This window comes from Canis aureus, chromosome X (genome assembly GCF_053574225.1).
Source record: "Canis aureus isolate CA01 chromosome X, VMU_Caureus_v.1.0, whole genome shotgun sequence".
Classification (NCBI taxonomy): Eukaryota; Metazoa; Chordata; class Mammalia; order Carnivora; family Canidae; genus Canis; species Canis aureus.
The window spans coordinates 30,548,657-30,567,619 of NC_135649.1; positions in this window are offsets into that span (position 1 = coordinate 30,548,657).

Consider the following 18,963-nt stretch of genomic DNA (forward strand, 5'->3'; position numbering starts at 1 on the left):
ACTTTGTATTTTCCCTACTTTGTTTTTAAAAACTGACACAATCCGGAACACTTGGGTGGCTTAGCAGTTGAGTGTCTGCCTTCAGCTCAGGGCCTGATCCCAGAATCCGGGATCGAGTCCCACATCAGGCTCCCTGCAAGGAGCCTGTTTCTCCCTCTGCCTATGTCTCTGTCCCTTTCTCTGTGTCTCTCATGAATAAATAAATAAATCTTTAAAAAATAAAAATAAAAAAAATAAAAACTGACACAATCCAATTTTCTTTTTAAAATCCTCTTGAAAATGTAAGAAACTCACAAATGTCAATCTAAACAAACATCCCTGATTGAAATTTTCCTTCCTGAACACTCATTGAGGATTATGTGCTTAAGGGTTTTTTTATAACTTATTCTGCATAACCTTGAAGAGTCTCTTCATCCTTTAGCTGATTAAAAATATTTTTCACAGCCCGTAAAGCAAGATATGACTCTATGCTATGTGTATTTAATAGAGGAAATATGCTTTATGTGCTCCATTAAGTCGTTTGTGAAATTGCATTAGTGCCATGCCATTAGTATACCTCTTCCAGATACATCTGTGGCCCTCTCTTGACAGGTAAATTAACAGTTTCATCAATCTACTCAGAGATTCATAATGACCTTATAATCCAAAGAAAAATACCCACCTTATCAGGAATTACAAAAGAAATCAAACATGTTTTCCAATAGAACACGAGAGAAATGAGTGTGACAATGTATCTGACTTCATGATAGATGATAATGATCTATTTCAGAAACATTATTAAATTATATCCACTTATGAGGCTACAAAATCAAAATATAATAAGGAACAGACATAGATAATAAGAAGATTGATGTTTAAAATGTAGTGGTGTTTTTAAGATGCAAAAAAACTTATTATATGAAAATCATAACCTGTTCCATATTACTAAATGTTGACGGTATGCACAAAGCAATTGCTGTTTCTTAAAAAAATACAGCATTCCTAATTCTAATCTTTTGCTGTGCTATGAAAAGATAGCATTGTAGCAAAATTGCATCGTCTTTAACTCCCTTGTTCAATGTTTTTAATGTGATTCATTATTTAATATTTTAGAGATAAATTTAAGATGTCACTTCCCACTTTCCTTTAGTTTTTGGTTCTTTGCTTTTTCAACATTTACTGTTAGTGTATACTGCTTTCATAACAACAACTTAAGGCAGAAGTAATATTTTCCAATTTGCCATTGCCTTAAATTCTCTGCCCTGTCTCCACTATTTTTGCCAATCTCATCCTACTCCCACGTCACAATTTGGGCTTTGGTAATTCTGGATTCACTGCTGTAAAAATAAACATCATCGTCATTCCCTCTGTCCACCCTAGCCCTAAGTGCCCTCTCCTTTCTGTAAAATTGTAACAACACTTAATGTTGATTCATTTCATAAATACCACTGGGCATTGTAAGAAATAATTTCATATATGCATCCCTTACTATCCTAACCAGAAAGTAAATTATTTGGGGACAGTAAATAAAATGGTTAATGGTTGGGCTCTAGTATCACACAGGCTTGAGGTCAAATCCTGATTCTGTCATTTATTAGTTGTGTAACCATGAACTAGATACTTTACCTCTCCAGATCTCAGTGTCCTCATTTGTGAAACGAGGATGACATCAGTGCCTATACATGAAGGCTATGATATCCCCCGACCCATGGTATTTATCACTCCGTTGTACATGTAGATCAAAAATTATAGAAATTTGTGGATGGCAAAAGAAATTCTCTTCAGTGTATCCTTCAAAATATATTGATTGAAAATTTATATTCTAGGAAATAAGTTAATTCTTATTTTTAAATTGTATACAAAATTGAGTTTCCATCTCATGGGCCTTAAGACCATTAATGAATCAGGCTCCCCAGACTCAGAGTATTGTCTCAAGAGCCAGACTACCTGTGTTTAAATCTCACTTCCTGCTGTTCACTATGTGTGAGACACAGAATAATTTGCCTAAATTCTTTCGGCCTTGGTTTTCTCATCTGTAAAACGAAGATAGTAATAATTATATGTACATCACAGGGTTATTGCAGGAAATAAATGAGTTAATGAATGGGAGTCATTGGAACAGCACCTAGCACAAATCAATTACTGCTATATTTTGGCACTCTTTCAAATATCCTGAATTCTTAATTTTACATCATTCTGAAATTTTTTAAAAGGCTAGTTTATACAGAAAAATTATTGTGGGAAATTTCATAGAAGTGGTGATACTCAAGGAATGCCATCCCCATCTGTAGCTCCAGGAAAATCACTGAGTGGCCAAACATTTAAAAGTCTATTCCTAAATTCTATTTTCAGTTAATTCCAATCTCTACTCTATACATTTTTCAGAGTGATACTAAGCAATATTTTTATCAGTTGCTGTACGAACATGAGAATTATCATACCAAATTATATTTATGGTCCATTCATTCTCTATGAGCCAAATCAAAAACCACTACTTATAAGAATCTCAATATGCCAGCTAGTGTCCTTTTAGAGATTAAAGAGAACTTTAACACCTATAACAGAGATAGGAAACGATAGTCTCTAGCTAAATCCAGCTATAGGCCTATTTTTTGTACAGACTATGTGTTAAGAGTAGTTTTTATATTTTTTAAAAAGGATTTTAGGGATGCCTGGGTGGCTCAGTGGTTGGGCAACTGCCTTTGGCTCACGGTGTGATCCTAGACTCCAGAGATCGAGTCTCGCATTGGGCTTCTTGCATGGAGCCTGCTTCTCCTCCCTCTGCCTGTGTCTCTGCCTTTCTCTGTGTGTCTCTCATGAATAATAAATAACAAATAAATAATTATATATTTATTATTGAGTCACCCAGGTGCCTCAAGTAGTTTTTATATTTTTAAAGAGATGTAAATAAGAATAATGAATTTCTGGGATGCCTGGGTGGCTCAGCAGTTGAGCATCTGCCCTTGGCTCAGGGCATGATACCAGAGTTCCTGGATTGAGTCCCACGTCCAGCTCCCTGAGAGGAGCGTTCTTCTCCCTCTGCCTGTGTCTCTGCCTCTCTCTCTGTGTCTCTCATAAATAAATAAATAAATAAATAAATAAATAAATAAATAAATAAAATCTTAAAAAAAAGAATAAAGAATTTGTGAAAGAGATCATACATGGTCTACAAATCTAAAATATTTACTATGTATTCCTTTATAGAAAAAACTTTGCTAACCACTGATCAATCTATCATCTTGATTTGGTACTTAATCACACACTGTCTACAAACAGTAGACCAATCTGTGTTCACTATTATTGAAAACTAATAATTATATCATCATTATTACATGTTTTCAGTGTTTCAAGCAATATACTAAGTATTTAACCACATTACATTGTTTTTCATTATAGCCCTATGGGGTAGATAATATTAATTTCCTAATTTTATAGATGAGAAAACTAAGATTGATAGTAATATGTACCATGCCAAAATCAGACGGTTAGTCGGTATTTGAACTTAAATCTATCTTACTCAAAAACTCATGCTTTTTCTTCTTTGGCCAACTGCTACTTTTTGTTCTCTTCAGTTACGTTATGTGCATGTGCCTATAAGCCTAGATCATATACAATTTAAAGGCAATGACTATGTGTTTCCCACAACAGAATTGTACATACACAATGACCATTGAATAAATATTCACCAAATGCAAAAATAAACGGATATAGCTTCATGTTTAACCTTTCACAGGACAACTGAGAGATGTTAACAAATATAATCATATATTCATAAATTAGGGATGTATCTTAAAACTTCATAGCTTCCCCCAAATATCCAAATAGATCTTTGTATTTAGACCTTTATTTTCTGTTGTTAAATGGAAGTACTTACAGAAAGATTTTTTTTTTTTTTGGTAAGATTTTATTTATTTATTCATGAGAGACACACAGAGAGAGGCAGAGACATAGGCAAAGGAAGAAGTAGGCTCCCCACTGAGCAGGGAGCCTGATGCAGGACTTGATCCCGGGACCCCGGGTTGAGGACATGAGCCAAAGACAGGCACTCAACCACTGAACCACCCAGGCAACCCTTTTTAAAAGTTTGCTTCCTTCCTTCCTTCCTTCCTTCCTTCCTTCCTTCCTTCCTTCCTTCCTTCTTTCCTTTTTTCCTTCTCCTTCCTGTGACTTTCCCTTTCATCTTCACTTTTTCTTTTCTTCCATATGAAAACATTTACCATGTCACTTAATATATTTAAATTATACTGGTGAACAATATATGACCCATTTTGTCATGTAAACTGTAGTCTAAGTTCTTTGGTTCCTTTTTATATTTATCTTAGATCACTTTCAAGTTTTAAAGCATATCACTTAGTTCTCATTAACATCTACATGTCAAGAACAAGTACCTTGCACTTATGGTCCAGGTAAACTTGGCTTAAAATTCCAGTTGCAACATAAGTCTAATATAATTCCCGAACAAAGTCTGCATATCCTAGGAACTTTAGTTTTCACTACTCGTCTCTGGCTCAGTCTTTTTAGAGAACAGATATATATATTGAAACATCATCGGGATCCCTGGGTGGCGCAGCGGTTTGGCGCCTGCCTTTGGCCCAGGGTGAGATCCTGGAGACCCGGGATCCAATCCCACATCGGGCTCCCGGTGCATGGAGCCTGCTTTTCCCTCTGCCTGTGTCTCTGCCTCTCTCTCTCTCTCTGTGACTATCATAAATAAATTTAAAAAAAAAATTAAAAAAAAAAAGAAATATCATCTGTAAAATTACAAAATGGTTAAAATAAATTTCCATCATTTAAGGAACAGTTTACAAAATTGTGCTTCACCCATACAATGAAATACCCAAGCAGTTATTTAAAAAAATTATGTGTATCTTGCACAGGTAGGTGATTAGATGTGTATATATTATGAAAATAGTTTATGATACGTTATTTCTGCATACCTAAAACAAAATTCTAAAAGTCATAAACCAAACTGTATTCAACAGGGATTTCAGGAGAGTGGGATTGGGCAGAAGATAAGCAAAAAATAAGAGCCTTTCACTCTTCATAGCCACACCTATTTGTATTTAATTATTTATAATGAACAATATTTCATAATGAAAACATAAATAAGAATGGACCAAATGGCCATCTAGTTGATTTAAACTGATTGTAAAAGTATATTTCATTTATTAGATTTTCACATAGTGGTTCTTTTCCTGCACAAGGCAGTTTTGTAGTTTGGGGATAGTTTTCACATATTAGAGAAATTTTAAACACTTCTACCAAATTTCATGTCAACCATTCAAAATTACAGATGTGCAACAACAAATGTTGAAGAGGATGTGGAGAAAGGGGAACCCTCTTGCACTGTTGGTGGGAATGTGAACTGGTGCAGCCACTCTGGAAAACTGTGTGGAGGTTCCTCAGATTTAAAAATAGATCTGCCCTACGACCCAGCAATTGCACCGCTGGGGATTTACCCCAAAGATACTGATATAGTTAAACACCAGGACACTTGAACCCCAATGTTAGCAATGTCCGCAATAGCCAAACTGTGGAAGAAGCCATGATATCCTTCAACAGATGAATGGATAAAGAAGATATAGTAACCACCATTTGCTTCGACGTGGATGGAACTAGAAGGTATTATGCTAAGTGAAGTAAGTCAATCAGAGGACAATAATCATATGGTTTCACTCATACAAGGAATATAAGAAATAGTGAAAGGGACTATCAAGGAAAGGAAGGAAACTGAGTGGGGAAAAATCAGAGAGGGAGACAAATCATGAGAGACTCCTAACTCTGGGAAACAAAGGGTTACAGAAGGGGAGGAGAATGGGGGGAAAGGGTGGCTGGGTGATAGGCACTAAGGAGGGCACCTCACGGATGAGCACTGGGTATTATATTGTATAATAATAATTGAATTATTATAAATGAATTAATTATATAATAATTAAATTTAAATAAAAGAATTTTTAAAATAAAATTAAAAAATAAATAAAAATAAAAACAAACTTTTCCAAGTCCTGAGCTTGTAATGGTCAGGAACAAAACGAACTTCAAAAAAATTATTTTCAAAAAAAGAACTTCAAAAAGAACTAATAAAATGTTCAGAGCTTCTGAAAAAAACAAAACAAAAGAAAATTACAAATGTGGGAAGTTTTAGTAGCTATTTCTAGACAGCAAATTAATCCAGAAGTCAAATACTTAGTTAGGACAAATTCGGTTCTATGAAAGTTCTTCAAATTCCTGCATGTAAGAAACAAAGGACTATGAAAAGTAATGGTATTGACTTAAAAATGAGTTTCAATTGTTCTGTCAACAAAGGATAAGGGACTAATGGTCACTTACGTGTTCTGAAATAAGAATGCTAGTATGTAGCTCAGCTAATGTTTAGAAGAAATAGAACAAAAGGTTATAAATAGTTGAGGCCAATAAATCTTCGTCACTAAAATTGTTTTTGAGTAAGGAAAGGTAATGCTGCTTTACTACACTAGGGATGATCCCCTGCTGTCCAAGAGAAGCTATTAAAATGAGTAATTGCAGAAATCAATGGAAAAGGACAGTTTGGGATCATTGCTTGAATTCTAAAAACCCAGCGAACAAACAAATAAGGGAAACATTTTGTATAATATTTTCAGCTCTCTTGTATGAAACGGCTGAAAAGTTAGAGAAAAGAAACCTCGAGAACTGGGTAGCTTCAAGACTAAACTAACGCTGGATAGCAGTGTCACTTGGGGCAGCTGTCTTGTTTTATTTTCCATTTTTATTCTCTGTAAGAGCAAACAGAAATAAATTCTAACAAAGCTCAGAAAATCAACACACATGCACAAAGGTTATATTGGACAGCTAAGCTGGGGCACCAAACAAACAGAAAACCCATCAAAAAATATATTTGAATACCTATTTCCTATATATCTAGAACTTTTGCTACACACGTTTGAGAATGCCTAAAAGTCAGAAATCCCTCCAAGGATTTCTTTGTCTGATGATGCCATTCTTCATTTGAAGGCAGATGCCGAATATACACATCCTGACATAAGCAGCACATGAAATTTATCATAACTTTTATCACCTGAACTACTATGATAACAGTAAAAATATAATCAATAGTTTTAATCTTTATAAGAGATACCATTCTGAAAATATTAGGTACAGAGGAAGACAAATAAATAGACACTTAGGAGTTTAGCTACATCTGGGAAATATAGACTATAGTACATATTATAACCCTCTTGACTGTTTTCTTTCTTTTAAACCTTCAATCATTGGTTCTCAACTAGGTGATTTCACCCCCACTCCTCAAAGAGACACGTGGCAATGCCTGGTGAAATTTTTTGTCCACAGGAACTCACACTGGGGGGCGGGGAGAAGGATGCTGCTCTAGTGGCTAGAGGCCAGAGATGCTGCTAAACATCAAACAGCTCAAAGGACAGCTCACACAAGAAAGAATTACCTGGTTCAAAATGACCATAATGCTGAGGTTCACAAACATTGCTTTGAATTAAACTCAACATGCCTGTGCCCATAGTCTTTAGAACAAAGGAAAGAATTCCTGTACTACTCTGAGCTTCATATCAGAAATCTTCAAGTGCATCTGCCTTTCACTGCTTTGCACACCTTCACTTTTCCACTCCACTTACTTCCTTTCTTATTCAACTTTACATTTCAGGTCTTCACTTCTATAAGAACATTCAGATTTGGGATCTAATTCCAAACTGCTTCTTCTGCCATGGAACATACTTACAAAGTTGTTAGTTGTTGTTGGGTTTGTTTGTTTGTTTGTTATGTTTCCTGATACCCATCCTTGTGTTGTAGATTTCAATCTCAAGCAAGAGATATTCTACTTCCATATTCCAGGCCTCCAGATCAGTCTAGCCTTGCTCAAACTGCAAGAAACAGTAGAATATGGAATACCATCTGCAAGCCCGAAAAACATTACAAACAACCAACATCTCCAAGGAACTCAAAAAGTTGGATTTCATTGTAGTGGACAGGAAGGATAGAACAAGAATTAAGCCATACACATTTACTCAGCATAATAAATCAATCAAATCAATAAAGCAGAAATCCATTATGATGCTGAAATAGGGATACAGGAATAATATCTCTCTTGGCAAGGTAACCATATTATAACACGCTTTTACTATACAAAAGCATCTTATTTGGAAATAAGTCTTGGCCTATGATTTATCTATTGGTGTGTAATGCCAAACTTTTATTCTTTTACGATTTTATTTATTTATTTGACAGAGAGAGAGAGAGCACAAGCAGCGGGAGCACCAGGCAGAGCTAGAGGGAAAGGGAGATGCAGATGCCCCACAGGGCAAACAGCCCAATGCAGGCTAGATCCCAGGACCCTGGGATCATAACCTGGTCCAAAGCACTTAACCAACTGAGCCACCCAGGCTCCCCTGTTATGACAAGCTTTTAAAATAGGTTTTCATTATGTTACTAGAACACAGGATGTACTACCACTGAGGCCCAAAAGACGATAGTCACGATTCATAAGAATGTCAGGAAAATCCCACACAAGAAAAGCAGAAAGTTGAGTCTTTTGGAAATAGGCAGAAAAAGACATACAGTTGAGTCTGTATTGAAGAATCTTTCTAAAAAAAAAAAAAAAAAAAAAAAAGAATCTTTCTATCTTTTCAGAAATGGCTTAAGTTTTAAGTTCTGTGGGAAGATTTTATTGACAAAGCTGTTCTAAGGAAGATAATAGGTGTTTTAGTGGAAAAATGTGTCTCCCATTATCATGATTTTCCTAATCCCTAGTTCCTAATCAAAGTTTAATTGAGGGTTGCTATGGAGAATCCTTATATGTAAATGTCAATTCACATTAGAACCAACAAAAATATTGATCATGCCAACGTTATAGAATGTATTACACTGTATGATGTAAACTTGACGTCAGCTTCCCAACACCTCTCAGGCTTTAAAGATTAAGTCTCTATTTCTATGTGTGGGAAATATCAGAAAGGGAGACAGAACATAAAGACTCCTAACTAGGGGTGGTGGAAGGGGAGGGGGGCGGAGGGTGGGGGTGAATGGGTGATGGGCACTGAGTGGGGCACTTGATGGGATGAGCACTGGGTGTTATTCTATATGTTGGTAAATTGAACACCAATAAAAAATAAATTTATTATTTAAAAAAGTCTCTATTTCTAGCAGAAGGAAAGATTTTGTAAAATGGCCAGTCATTAATCTAACAAGTTAAAACTGTGGTTTTTCTTTTTGTTTTGAAGATTTTATTTATTCATTCATGAGAGACACACAGAGAAAGGCAGAGATATAGGCAGAGGGAAAGGCAGGCTCTCCATGTGGAGCCTGATGCAGAACTCAATCCCTGGACTCCTGTATCAGGACTTGAACTAAAGGCAGAGGCTCAACCACTGAGCCATCCAGGCGCCCCTAAAACTGGGTTGTTGTCTATGCATTGCCCAGATTTACATCTTTACTCTGAACTCATTGTGGTCACTTGGAATTCCTAAACCAATCTCCTGATTGCCCAAAAAAGCATCAGTGGAGTTGGTATAAGGTAAAAAAAAAAAAAAAAAAAAAAGCACTTCCCTCTAGATATGCATGAATTAGGACCTTTGCAACTTGAATGCACAAGATTACACGGGTTTTTACAGAATTTACTGGAGGTTTGAGATGGGGAAATGATCAATTCAATCTTTGAGGGAGATGATGGACATTCATTTAGGACAGAAAAATACAACATTAGGGACGCCTGGATGGCTCAGTGAATGAGTGTCTGCCTTTAGCTTAGGGCATGGTCCTGGTCCAGGAATGAAGTCCCATATCAGGCTCCCTGCGAGGAGCCTGCCTCTTCCTCTGTCTGTGTCTCTGCCTCTCTCCCTTTGTCTCTCATGAATAAGTAAATAAAATCATAAAAAAAGAAAAATACAACATTAATTCTGACCCAGGAGTATAGATAGACTGGGAAAGTACACACTACCCTAGGGAACATAAGAGAATCTGTTGGGGAAAAGCAATGTTACTTATATTAGAATGTCCCCCCATCTATGATAAAGCATAACCATCTCCCCACACATTGTAATACTGTCATAGTCTAGACTATTTTGAAAGCTTGTTTCAAGAATTTTTTTTTAATTCTTTTTTTTATTTATTTATTTACAATTGTCACACACACACACAGAGAGAGAGAGAGGCAGAGACACAGGCAGAGGGAGAAGCAGGCTCCATGCACCGGGAGCCCGACATGGGATTCGATCCCGGGTCTCCAGGATCGCGCCCTGAGCCAAAGGCAGGCGCTAAACCGCTGCGCCACCCAGGGATCCCTTGTTTCAAGAATTTATAGAGATACCTGAAATTGGTATTTAGGTCATATTCACTCATTCATTCATTCAACAAATCTATATGGCAGACACCTTGCCAGATACTAGGCACAAGGAAATAAACAAATAGACTAGATTAAGACTTCATGGAGCTTAGAGTACACAGAGGGAGAGAGAAAATAACTCAACAGGTAAGTATTTTAGGTTAGACCATATGAAACTACCAATAGTTCACCGTTTTTAGCCAACAGGAATAGCAATGTAATATGGGTCAACTTAATATAATGACATATTATGATAACCTACATTAAGAAAAATGGGGGGGGCAAACAATTAGAGTCTGTACTAACGGAACCTCATCTATTCTGGGTGACAGAGAAAGTTTCCTTGAGAAAATGAAGCTCAAACTAAGATCCGAATGTTAAGTGGGCTTAACTAGTTGAAGTGAGTGGGTTATGGGTGTTGAAGAGCAAGTGAGGGGCAGCCTTGGTGGCACAGTGGTTTAGCGCCCCCCTGCAGCCCGGGTTGTGATCCTGGAGACCCTGGATAGAGTTCCAGGTCGGACTCTGCCTGTGTCTCTGCCTCTCTCTGTGTGTAAATAAAATTTAAAAAAAAAAAAAAAATGAAGACCAAGTGAGGTCAGCATGATATAGGAAGAACTCTCATTCCCCAGCTCTATCTTTTCTGGTAGAAAAGAGCATGCCAGAGACACCTGGGTGGCTCAGCAGTTGAGCTTCTGCCTTTGGCTCAGGGTGTGATCCTGGGGTCCTAGGATCCAGTCCCCCATCAGGCTCCCTGTAGGGAGCCTGCTTCTCCCTCTGCCTGTGTCTCTGCCTCTCTGTGTGTGTCTCTCATGAATAAATAAATAAAATCTTTAAAAAAGACAAAGAAAACAGCATGCCAGGTTGGTAGACTAAAGAACTCTGAGGACAGCATCTGGTAGCAAAGGATACCTAGCAATGGCCCTAAAGAACAAGAGCAATGAGAACCTTGATTCGAAACAAGGTGTAATATCTACACACACTTATAAGCAGCGAGTAATGCCAGAACCAATAGGACTCAAAAAAAAAAAAAAAAAAAAAAAAAAAAGCTCCAGAATTGACAAGTCATTTCAATGGCTTTGAGAGGAGAAGTTTCCTTCCTTTCAGTGACTATCAAAAAATCTGATTAAACTCCAGCTAATCCAATTTACAACATGCTGTTCACATGAGAAGAGTCTGTAGATAGGTCTCGGGTTTTTGTGTGTGTGTGTGTTTTTTTTTTAAGCTCATATTACCTTCATTTGTCATCTTGACAGGATATTTTGTATTGAATATCTAACAGTAAGAGAGGGGACCAACATTTAATTGTCAAACATTCTCTGTCAAAAGATTGTTTGGGAAAGTGTGCAGTGGTTCCATTTTCATGACAGAAGAAATTCTTATTTTGGTGTGACTCTTTTTTCCCTGTGATCTCCTTCTTCAGCAGAGGAATTTATTTTTCCCTGGTAAAGATAACCATTTTGTTTCTTACAAAGAAGAATTCAGTATCAGGTATGGTCAATATTGTAATTAGAGAAATCACTTAAAAGTTGAAGTACTAAAAAGATCTTGTTACAAACTAGTCTCTGCAACAGAAATACAGCGTGGTCCCAATGCCAGTGGTGATTCCACATGAAAAGACTGGTCAAGGGATCCCTGGGTGGCGCAGCGGTTTGGCGCCTGCCTTTGGCCCAGGGCGCGATCCTGGAGACCCGGGATCGAATCCCACGTCAGGCTCCCGGTGCATGGAGCCTGCTTCTCCCTCTGCCTGTGTCTCTGCCTCTCTCTCTCTCACTGTGTGCCTATCATAAATAAATTAAAAAAATTAAAAAAAAAAAAAAAAAAAGAAAAGACTGGTCAAAAGAGCATTCCTGAACATGCTCCCATTGACGTAATTTATTATCTAACCTCTTGACAGTTTAGAATTTCTAGTGGCACATATACTCAGATGCGAATTGTGGGATGCCTGGGTGGCTCAGCAGTTGAGCATCTGCCTTTGGCTCAGGTTGTGATCCCAGGGTCCTGGGATCGAGTTCCGCATCGAGCTCCTTGCATTGAGCCTACTTGTCCCTCTGCCTGTGTCTCTGCCTCTCTCTCTCTCTCTCTGTATCTGTCATGAATAAGTAAATAAATCTTAAAAAAAAAAAAAAAAAAAGCATTCAGATGTGAGTTGTATACTACTTTGGACCACGTTTCTTGATATTTCCTTCAACCAGGAATATTTAACATCCACACACAATCAATAACAGAAACATTTATTATGAATGTTATAAAATGGACTTTAAATTTATATTACATTTATTCCTCAAAATAACTTTATGAGGTAGATGTTTTATCCCGGTTTCACAAATGATAATGAAGGTTAGAGAAGTTAAGACACCTGACCAAGTTAAAACAAGCCAATAAGTGTCTGACCCAGGATGTAAATCCAGATGCAGCTTTTTCTAATAAGCCATATAGCTCAAAGCACACTAGTCCAATATAGTGTAGTAGAGTAACTTCCATTGCTTAGACTTAGGCTTCAGAGAACAGAGATATATAAGTGATCAAAAGTCACCATCTTCTATGGCCATGAACTATCTTTAGTCAGCACATTCCTCCAGGTCTTCTTCTGGTGTACAATCAGAGACCTTAAAGGCACCACCAAACAATACAGTTATACAGAATACATATGCTAAAGCTCACTCTTGGGACACCTGGGTGGCTGAGTCATGGAGCATCTGCCTTCCACTCAGGGCATGATCCCAGGGTCCTGGGATTGAGTCCCGCATCCGGCTCTGCACAGGGAGCCTGCTTCTCCCTCTGCCTGTGTCTCTGCCTCCCTCTGTGTGTCTCTCATGAATAAATAAATAAAATCCTTAAAAACAAAAAAAGAAAGACACTGATCACATTAGTGTTTACTAACTCAAGCTCAATCTCCTCCCTGGTGAGAAGAATAATAATGCTACCACTGGAGAAATGCTATTGTTCAAAGTAGCAGAATTCAGGGATCCCTGGGTGGCTCAGAGGTTTAGCGCCGCCTTCGGCCCAGGGTGTGATCCTGGAATCCCCAGATGGAGTCCCACGTTGGGCTTCTGCATGGAGCCTGCTTCTCCCTCTGCCTTTCTCTCTGTGTGTCTCTCATGAATAAATAAAATCTTTTTTTTTTTTAAAGTAGCAGAATTCCTTCTTCAGCAAGGTGGGGAGTAGGAGGGAAGGATGGTGGGGGACATGACCCAAGTATTATTGAATGTGTGCTGAACTGATTTCTAAGAAAGTCAGATTAGGCGACTATCATGTCTTTATTTTGCTAATTAGAAAAGAACTTTTAAAAAGAACTGAATTACTCAGGCAAGAGGGAAGATTTAAGAGCCTCTGTGAGGGAAGAGGGCTAAAATGCAAAGTGAAGCAGGGGAATGCCAGGTAGAAACTTTAAAAAAAGAACTGAGAGATCACATGGGTAACTGAATTAAATTTGGTGAGTGCTATGAGATATAGTTTTCATATTTATCAATTCAAGGAGCAGCAATAATATTCAGTAATAATAACAGCTGCTAATCTTTGAGGATTGCAAATATTGCATCTAGCTCGTAAGATGAATTATGCCATTTCATCGTTATTAGAATCCTACAAGATAAGCACTATTGTCCCCACGTGATTGTGAGGAAACTGAGGCCTACAGAGGTTACATAACTTCGCCCAGTCATAACTAGGAAGAAGCTGACTCAGGATGAATGCTTTAATCAGCGGGTTTTCAAAGTCTATGCTACAAGGGAAAAAAAGCCAAGTAATGAAAAGCAGAAAGAGACAGGAAGGAATCAATCCCTTTCTACTTTCTCTTCTTTCCTGTAAAATCTAATTCTATCCAAGAAAATCTTGCAGTGCAGGTTATTAGAGATCAACTTGTCTTATATTTTACAAAATGCCAATAATCCCATTTCTTAAAAGTTTGCTTAGAAGCCCCTTCCCAATCATCACATCTTATGATAAATCTCCACAAATGACGCAAGTTCCCTTTTAGGAAAATCATAAACACAAGGAAACAAAACTGAAATTCAAAAATAAATTCTCACTTCCATATATGGAATTCATTGGCATATGATTTTTTTCCTCTGCACAAAAGTAACAACTAGCCTTGGAGGTCTTCTAGTTTCTGCAACACAGTTCACAAAACATGGACTCTGAAAAGGACAAGAAACAATCCTCAGCCTTTCAGAGTCTGTTAGTGTTTATATATGCCAAAGCAACAAGACTTTCATTTAGCTAACAGAAAGGGAAAACTATGGAAGTCACCAGAACAAATGATCACAATTTAAGTGAAGATGGTATTGAAAATGATCATGGAAATTTATTTATTAACAAAGCTTCAAACTCTGTGGATTCTGAACTTTAAATTGAATTTTAATCTTTGATTTCAGGGTTTGCTGAAACTCTATAAATAGCTCAGTATTTTTCTGAAGCTTATAAAATTGGTGAGAGCACAGTTCTGATCTAAGAGAATTTAAATAATTAGTATACAAAAGAAATGCATACATACAATTTCTCCTCAAAATCTTTCTTAGTCTCAAAGTACAAAAAAGGCAAACTTAAATTTTGTTCTTCTAAGAATATAGCTTAAACTTGTATCTAGGAGCACTTATCAGGTATTCATACATAAATCTAAACATATCCAAATGAAAGTTGACAAACAAAAAATAAGATTCATTGATTTTTTTTTTTAAGATTTTATTTATTTACTCATGAGAGACACAGAGACAGGCAGAGACACAGGCAGAGAGAGACGTAGGCTCCATGCAGGGAGCCCGACTTGGGACTGGATCCCGGGCTCCCAGGTCAGCCCTGGGCCTAAGGGAGGTGCTCAAAGCCCTGAGCCACGGGGGGGGGGGGGGGGGGGGGGGGGGGGGGGTCCCAGATTCATAGATTTTTCTAAGGGTTGTGATGAAGTTTTGGAATATAGGTGAGGTTTGGTGGGGTGAGGTCTGGAGTCGATGACCAAGAAAGAATTCTTCAAATGTCTTTGCTGAAAAAATGGTGATTTTATTAAAAATGAGGACAGGATCCATCAGCAGGAAGAGCTGCTGCCCCAGGCTTCTGAGGAATGGCTGATTATAAACCTGGGAGATGGGCAGCCAGGGTGGCTCAGCGGTTTAGCGCCTCCTTCGGCGCAGGGTGTGATCCTGAAGTCCTGGGATCAAGTCCTGGGTGGGGCTCCCTGCATGGAGCCTGCTTCTCCCTCTGCCTGTGTCTCTGCCTCTCTCTGTGTCTCTCATGAATAAATAAATAAAATCTTAAAAAAAATTAAATAAATAAACCTGGGAGTTGTGAGGGGTTTGAGGATAGATTACTCCCTAATGAATTTTGGAAGCAAGATTTCCTGGACCTTGAAGGGGCTAACTATTGCTTGGGAAAAGGTCATTTATTACCATCTAATAAAACCTGAGTCAAGAGACCCTTCAGATGTATATCTGTAGGCCATGTGCTTGGGGGATGGTTGCCAACAGGTATCTTGGGATGATTGCCAACAGGTATTTAGAGATAAAGGACATTTCTAAAGGAATTTTTATATGTTAAAGTAGACTTACAAGATCCTGGGGAGTCAGGCTAAGATTGCCTTTTGCCCTTAGCAAAGTATTAACATCCAGGCAGTTGAATCCTTAGAGGAATGCCCCTCTGTCTGTTTCAAGGACTTGTCAATATGCTGCCCTGGGCTCTTGCTTTGTCCTCAACTAGCCCCGTCCTGAATCAGGTGAACAGGTACAAAGGGCTATTGTAATCTCCCCTCATCATTTTACACTTCAGGACACAGTGGTCAGTGAGTAGGATTCTAAAAAAGGACACACAGCCAGATAGTGTGAGATACAGATAGGAAACTGGCAGGAGGTGTGTATGAAAAATCAGGAAAAAGTATGGGAGTGTCTGAAAAATCAGAAAAAGATTAGCTCATTTGCGGGGTTGTAGGCCACGTTAAAGACTGGATATTAACTTTACAATTTGGGGGAGATATTTTAATGGTTTTAATCCGGAAAGCAAAATTATTAGATTTATATTTTAGAAAAATTACCCTAGAGGAAGTTGGAAAAGGTGCCTCAAAGGGCTTAACTCAGAGAAAGAAGATCAATTAAAATACTGTAACAATGTGCCACATGAAAAAAGAAAAAGAAAAAGTATCTCATGAAGAAGTTACCAGGGATGAGTGAATGGAATGTCCATAGTGGATAGAAACCTCTAGAGGCTAGAACATAGTTGCAATCTATTAATGAGGTAGAAGTTATGCTCAACAGTTTGTGACCAAGTTAAATGAAGCAGGAGGGGAGGTGTCAAAGAGGAAGAATAGTATATAACATGAAAGTATTAAGCACATAGGCGATGGGTCCAGATGACCTGTGTTCAGATGTTTAATTTCATGCTCATTGACTGTGGGGCCATAAGCAAATAAATCAATCCTTCTATAATTGTTTCCTCATCTTTAAAATATGTACGTTAGTACTGACCTCATAGGTTCTTATGAGGACTAATGAACTGAAGTATAAAAAATACTGGAAAAAATTGTCTAGTATACGTTAATAACTATGTAAGTGTTCAATAAAATTTGAAAAGACCACGATTTCAGACATAAGTACTGCCATCCACTGAGGTTTTTTAAAATTTAAATTCAATTAAGTAACATAGGATGTATTAGGGCAGCCCGGGTGGCTCAGCAGTTTGGCGCCACCTTCAGCCCAGGGCTTGATCCTGGAGACCCAGGCCCATGACTAAAGCACGAGTAACCAGAGCTCTTACATAGAATCTGACACATGCACACTGTGATTGAGAGAAACTGTTTCCTTATGAGTTTTAAACTATAAAGATGTAGGCTTAGATATGATGGTAAATCTCTTCCTTGCCACATGAGGAGCTTGGCCAAAAATGTTATTGATGCACAGAGAAAAACAGAGCACCAGTTACAATACTAACAGGTACCTGCCTTTAGGTTTCCCAATTATTTAACCTTATTAATTACATTTTTATTTAAACTAGCTTGAACCACGTCATTCTTTAACCACAGAGAAATGATAAGAACAATATACTGAATGTATATATCCAGGGGAAATTAAAACCAGATTATTGACTTTAATTAATTAGCAAAATTTTACAAATGACACAGATATCCATGTAATACAGAAGACAGGAAAAAACATCATAAAATAAGATGATCATTCAAAATGTTGTGGTAGCAGGAAAATTAGACAAATATCACCATATAAAAAAGCTATCCAAACACAGATACAAAAAAAAGGGAACAAACAAGAGGGGATTCAACTGAGAAAAAGGGACAGATGCATCCTAAGGGAAGAAAAGTTACAGAAAGATATAATTTAACAAGAGTTTCTGTAAACGATCTTGTGTTAGGCATTGTTGTAAGAAAAGAGAAATTTCTACATGGTTCTACAGTGCTAAGGGAATAGAGTTATCCAAGTCTTGAACGGTCCACTTAATGATGCACTAGAGTTATAATTAAGGTAGGGCTGAGAATAGTTGAGGCATCATCACAGTATGACACTGAATTACACACTATAGAAAAGAGCCAAAGAATATCTAAGATGGGCACACAGATGTGCTTTTCAGAACATAAGAAATGCCTCCTAGGATTACACGAAGTCTTATCTGCCTGTGATTCTGTAACAGAGGCTCCAAGGGGAAAGAGAGGAGCAGAAACAAGTACAGTTGACACTTCAATGACAAAGATTTAAAATGTATGGGTCCACTTATATGTCGATTTGGTTATCAAAAAATATGTTGGAGGGACCCCTGGGTAGCTCAGCCATTGAGCAGCTGCCTTCCGCTCAGGGCTTGATCCCAGGATCCAGGATCCAGTCCCACATTGGGTTCCCTGTGGGGAGCCTGCTTCTCCCTCTGCCTATGTCTCTGCCTCTCTCTCTCTCTCTCTCTCTCTGTCTCTCTTTCTCTCTCTCTCTCTCTCGAATAAATAAATAAATAATTTTTTAAAATTTGTTGGAAAGTTTCTTGGACATTTGTAACAATTGGAAAAAACACAGAGACAAACCACAAGGCACAGAAATATCGAAAAAAATAAGGAAAAGTTAGATGAGTCATGAATAGATAAATATATGTAGAAACTAGCGTATCATTTACTATACCATAACATATACACAAGTCTATTATAAAAAGTTAAAATTTATCAAAACTTACCAACACAGACATGTATTATTTTTTTATTTATGATATCTACTTATAACATCCACATTGAGCTGTATCATGTAAGACAATAATGATGTCAGATAAGACAAACAGATGATTCATCCTGTAAATAGACAACACAAACTTACCATATACATACATACAGTACAATCCTGGAAATGCATTTTCTCTTCCTTGTTTTTCTTAATAACATTTTCTTTTCTATGGCTGACTTTATGGTCTGCACATGGCATTGTAGAGGCCCAGGGCAGGCTGCTCAGAGATAGGCCACTTTTGCAGGAAAAGCTCTCAGACTTCCCCACCACAGCCTAAATTTACATTGGAAAAGGGGAACCTAAAACAGGAAACCTACTATTAACAAATGCTCACCTTTACCTAAGGAATTTATCTGCATAATAAGGCAACCTTGTTTTTCCAAACATCTCCTTTCACCTTATTGTTAAGGACCTTCTCCACCTTCGCCACCTCTTTTTTGGTATTTTATTTATTTATTCATGAGAGACACA